This window comes from Camarhynchus parvulus, chromosome 14, assembly GCF_901933205.1.
Source record: "Camarhynchus parvulus chromosome 14, STF_HiC, whole genome shotgun sequence".
In the NCBI taxonomy this organism is placed as follows: domain Eukaryota; kingdom Metazoa; phylum Chordata; class Aves; order Passeriformes; family Thraupidae; genus Camarhynchus; species Camarhynchus parvulus.
Window position 1 is genome coordinate 4,415,843 of NC_044584.1, and position 5,898 is coordinate 4,421,740.

The window sequence follows — 5,898 nt, forward strand, 5'->3', positions numbered from 1 at the left end:
CCGCCCGCCGCCCGCCGCCTCATGCCCCCGCGGGCGGCGGGAGAGCCGGGCCCCCGCGGCGGCGCGGAGCGGGGCGGCCCGGCCCCGGGGAGCCCGGCACGCATGGCCCGAGCGCGGAGCGCAGCAGCCCAGCCCGGCGGAGCGGCTCCGCCGTGCGCTCCCGCCGCCTCCCCGGCGCCTCCCCCGCGCCGCCCGGCCAAGGCAGCGGCGGGGGGCGGCGGGGGCGGGACCCGCGGGGGGCTGCGCCGCCGGGACACCGCCCCCCGCCCGCTCCCACCGGCACAGGGGGACGGGGACCGGACGGGAAACCCACCCCGGGGTGCCGGGACCAGGCGGGGACCGTGACTGCCCCGGGAACCCCACCCCGGGGTGCTGGGGTCGGGAGTGCCCCGGGGGAAGGGGAGAGGGACCCGACAAGAAAACCCGGACTGGGCAGGGGATCCCGCCACTGGGTGCCGGGACTGAGCGGGGACAGGGGGACCGAGACCGCCCCGGGGACCACCGGGGTTCTGGGACCGGCCCGGGACTGTCCTGGGACACGGAAATCCCCACGAAGTGGCAGTGCCGCCCCAGGGACAGTCACCCACCCGCCCCAGCCCCCGGCACGGGGCCGCTCGGTTCCCTGAGTCCCCCCAGCTCAGTCCGCTCGGTGCCTCAGCTGCCGCTCCGGTACCGGGCACCGGCGGCGCTGGGACAAGGGGCTGGGGCCACACACGCACACAGCGGCCCCCAGGGAGGGCGCAGCACCTGCCCACGCTGGCACGGAGCTGTCCCTGCCCCGGCAGCCCGGTGTTCATCCCCTGCGCAGGAGCTGGCTCAGCCTGAACATCCCTCGTACCCACAAGCCACTCCTGCACCATTCCCAGCGTTAGCCCCCCTGCCCTCGCCCTCTCCGCTGTCTCCTCAGCTCCCTGAAACATCCCTCAGCCGGCTGGATGAGCCCATGACTCATGCGACCTTCCCAACAAGCCCTAGAACACACTTACCTCTGGAAATCAGGCTCCTGCAAGGGCCGCGGTGAGACGGGAAAGCGCCTGATTTACGCGGTGCCGTATGCTTCCCCAGCCCTCATCTGCATGCACTCACATGGAAATACTAGTTATTTACTCCAAAAAGGCAAACAGAGAATTATGAAGGTACTGAGAAATTAAGAATGCGGAAATTAAGCAGCTGCTCACCCTGCAATCAGGGCTGGTGCCGCTCCCCAGGCAGGGCTCGCTGATTGCTGCCCCGCCGCCTCCCGCCCGGCTCCCCGCGGGCTCCGGGCTCTGGATCGCCCTGCTTCATTCCCCGCTTCCCCACGGGCCCCGTGCCTGCTTCCCAGCCAGGCTGGAGGCGGTGCAGCTCTGCCCAGGCTCCGGGCACACGGCTCCAGCTCCTGCTTCCCAGCGCTTCCATCTGGAGAGGCAGAGCTGGGAGCTGGGAGGGGACACAGCCCTCTGAGGAGTGTGGGGACAGACACAGGGCCTGGGGTCAGCAGCGCCCACCCTGTGTCACAGGGGATCTTCTGGGCATTTTTGAGGAGGGGTTGTCGTGTCTCAGTTTTGGGGAGTGGCACTGGCAGAGGCACACGTTGGTTCCCAGGTCACACCTTGGTGTCACAGACTGCACACGGGGACGAGCCCTGGGCATGGCTGCCCTGGGACACTGGGCAGAGAATCACAGAGCCCAGAATGGTCTGGGCTGGAAGGAATCCTAAAGCCCACCCAGTGCCAGCCCTGCCATGGCAGGGACACCTCCCACTGTCCCAGGTGCTCCCAGCCCTGTCCACCCTGGCCTGGGGCACTGCCAGGGATCCAGGGCAGCCACAGCTGCTCTGGGCACCTGTGCCACCCTCCCAGGGAAGAACTTCCTCCCAAAATCCAACATAAATCTCTCCTCTTTTAATTTACAGCCATTCCCCCTTGTCCTGTCACTACCTGCCTGTGTAAATAGTTGCTCCTCATGGTTTTCCCAAGGCCCCGGTCCTGGCAATGCCGTGGGCACCACGCAGGTGGCTCAGAGCACAGGGAAAGGCCAAGCTCTGTGGGACACCTGCCTCACAACGCCCCTGATGCTGCCAGCCCTGCCCGTCCCTGTCAGCAGCGCCTGACGCCAGCGCCCTGCCCGGCCCCCGGCCTGCGCAGAGGCAGCAAAGATATCTCCCACCCACAGCTGAGGGGCTGCAAATTGCGTTGTGAGTGGGGGATTTTGCAGCCTTAATTGTGTTATTTTAACACAGCGTGTGTAGGTGTGAGCAGAGTGCACATGTACCGTTTCCTAGGCTTTGAACAAAGCGAGCTCAAACAGAAGCAAAGTCCATGTCAGATCGTGTTGGCCCCTGTGGGGCTGGAGGTGGGGACACCCCTGCAGCCCTCTCACTGCTCCATGAATGGGGTGTCAGCTCCAGGAGCGAGCTCGGGGCTCTGGCCTCCCCAGGGCTTCACTGAGGCTTGGCACCAATGAGAATTTGGTGGCCTTGGTGTCCTGCTCTGCAGCTCACACTGCAGGGCCACAGCCTGGCACCCTGACCAGGGCAGCCTGGGCTCTCCAGCTCCATCTCCATCACCTCTTCCTGTTCCCTGCCCTGTCCATCGTCCTCTCCTGCTCCCGGACCCTCCTGCACTGGGCTAAGTAGAAACACATAAAAAATCCAGCCCACACTGCAAAGATTGTACAACTCTTGCAAGAAAAAAGCTGTCCTTGCAGGCAAAAATGTCCTAACCCGAGATCTGTTAGGCTTTGTCCTCCCAAATCCAGCGATGAAAGCTCTGCTGCATTTAAATTGGCGAAGTGACAGGAAGTAAGTAGTCAGAAATAATCCCTAGCTGGATTAGGTTTTTCCTTGAAGGAAGAGAGGCTGAGACAAGGCGAGTTTGGGTCATTAGCGATGCAGGGAGGTGCTCCAGCCCTGCCCAGCCTTCATTTCACTCTCCTGCTCCCGGGGGCTGCGAGGGGATGAGGACTCCAGAGCCTTGGGCACATGTGCTCATCCTTCCCCACTCCTACGAGGGGATTATTTATATCTGCACCGCTTTGGAAGCGCTGGTGCAATCCCCTGGCTCCAGCAGGGCTCCAGCGGTGAGGCTGGGCTCTCCCTGCGTGAGGAGCTGCCAGGGGTGCCAGCAATGCCACTCGTGCCACACCGCAGGGCCCATGGCACGAGCAGCTGGCTCGGAGCAATTCCCTACCAGCTCTGCTCTCCCTGCTGGATTTCCGACAGTTGAGTAGCAATAAAAATAGCAGGGCAGGAACAGAAACCCATTCTGATTAAGCCTCTTTATTCTGGGAGATGCTGGGGGAGCAGGGGTGGCCGTGTGTGGGCCAGCCCCACGCACCTTCCGGGCCTGGGCGGCCACTCTGGCAGCAGCTGGTGCCCAGCTCCGGGGGTTTGCCCACACTTGTGACGTTCCTCCTGCCTTTTCCCCCTCTGTGCTTCCCTGACTCCCTGACAGAGGGGCAGCCAGGTGGGGCCCAGTCCCTTCTCCCAGGGAACAGGGGACAGGACAGGGGGAAACAGCCTCGATTCCACCAGAAGGTTTAAATTGGATATTTGGGGAAATTTCTTCACTGAAAGGGCTGCCAAGTGGCAGAGTCCCCACAGCTGCAGGGATTTAAAAGCTGTGCAGTTGTGGCACAGGGGATCACGGGGCAGTGCTGGCTTTGGCAGTGCTGCAGGAGCAGCTGAACACGATGGGCTCAGAGAGCATTGCCGACCTGAGTGATTCCATGATCCTTTCATTCCCTGGGCAGACAGAACAAGCAGAGGAGATGGAAAGGGATGGAACAGCACCACGGAATGCCCCTGGGCTCCCACAGCTGCTCCATGGCCAGCAGCTCCCCATCTCCCTGGAGAGAATCCCTTCCCCAAGGTCAGACAGAGAGCAGCCTGTACATGGAGTCTGCATGGGACGGGTGGAAGGGTGGACGGGGAACAAAGGCATCTGTGGGCAGCGGTAGCCCAGAGGCAATAAAAGAACAAATAGCAGAAGATTAAACCCATTCTGCAGTCAGGTCCAGCCGGACCACGCTGAGCCACAAGGAAAGGTTCACTGCTGCTCCAGCCTGCCACAATTTAATTGATTTGATTTAAATCCTTTGAAGAAGAAGTGGATAAGGAATAATGAGGCAAACAGGATTGTAATGCAAATGAAAGAGATGAAAGATGGCTTCAGGGAGACGCTCTTGAAGGTCAGCGCCCAGCACAGAGCTGCTCCTGGTCACTCGGTCCAGCATTAACGAGCTGCGTTCCCTGGGCGCTTTGATGGATGGAGGCATGGATGGGGACGCAAGCACCCGGATGCCCGGCCTTCAATCCCTCGCTCCGGGCACTGATCGCTGCCAGCCGCGGGGAGGGTTTGCCTGGCTGCCAGGGGAGCCGCACTCCCGCTGCCCGTGTCACGCTGGGCGAGCGCACCTCCTAATCGGGCTCCTCCAGATACTCCAATGGAGCCGCTAACTTCAGAATTAATTAACTTCACTATCAAAAGCTGAGTCATTTGTCACAATGGCTTTGTCATTAGCTCCCATAATTAAGGAAAGTGTCACAAAACCAAATGTTTCACTTACACAAGCCAGGAGAGGCAAAGCTCAGGAGCGTTCCAGCAGCGAGTGCGGGGAGGGGCTTAGCCAGGCAGCCCAAATCCCTGTCCTGGGCACCCCAAATCCCTGCCCTGGGCACCCCAAATGCCTGTCCTGGGCACCCCAAATTCCTGCCCTGGGCTGGGGCTGAGGGCAGAGCAGGGCCTGGGGCTCGGGGGCATCCCCAGGGCTGCCCAGCCTGGAGCAGATGCCAGGGGTGCCCGCAGTGCCAGGGCTGGCTGAGCCGGGCAGTTTTCCCACCCCCAGGTGAATTGGGGTGTCCCTGGTGACCATCAGCCACACGAGGCGGCAGAGACGAGGAGATTTTGCTGGAAGCTTGGCTGACGTCCCTAAAGACAGGGGGAGAAGCCCCTCCCGACGCCCTCACCCGGTTCCACACGGACACTTCCTAAAAAAGCGGATTTCCTCGATGGAGACGGGCAGAGATGTGCAGGCTCTGCGGCACTGGGGGTGCGCTGGGCCAGGAGCCCCAGAGCCCCTGCGGGTGCTGGGGGATCCCGGAGGGTCCCGAACGCCCTGCCCAGCGCCCAGCGCTGCAGCCGCCCAGTGCCCACAGCCCGGTGCCCACAGCCCTGTGCCCCCCAGCCCTGCCCGGTGCCCACAGCCCTGCCCGGTGCCCACAGCCCTGTGCCCCCCAGCCCTGCCCGGTTCCAGGGGCTGCAGCTGCTCTGGGGGAGCCTCTCCAGCAGCTTTGGTAACCCGTTAACGAGTAATTAAGTGACAATTAACCCTCTCTCCCCTCCCTCCGCGCCCCTTTCAGCGCCGCCTCCTCCCTGGGAGCGCCCAGGGCCAGCTGCGCTCGCTGACCGCTCCGGCCGCGCAGCTGCGCCGGTTTTTGACCAAACCCCTGAACATTCCCGGCGTTTCCTGCTGTGCCAGAACCCGGTGCGGCCCCCCCGGGGGACCCCGGCCCCAGGACACCCCCACCCCACAGACCCATCCCCAGTCCCGTGGGCAAAGGAAGCCAAGCTCTCGGGGTTTCTTTAAAATTAAATATTTTATTTTTTCATACATGCAGCAAATTGAATCAAGAGTATATGCCCATCTAAAAGGAGGTCTTCATGAGAACCGTTTGACAACACACAGCAGGTAGTCTAGGATGTAGAAAAGTCATCAAATACTTGCAGGTGAAATCAAATTCACAAACACAAACTCATCAACAATAAACATTTTCTCTTTTTTTTTTTTCTTTTTTTTTTTTTTTTTTTTCCTCCTTGTTTTAATTGCCACTTTGAATGTGATCAGAAATAAAGAGCTCAGGTGACACGGCCATGCAGGGAGCCAGAGGCTGTGCTCGCACAGCTGCTCCTGCCGCAG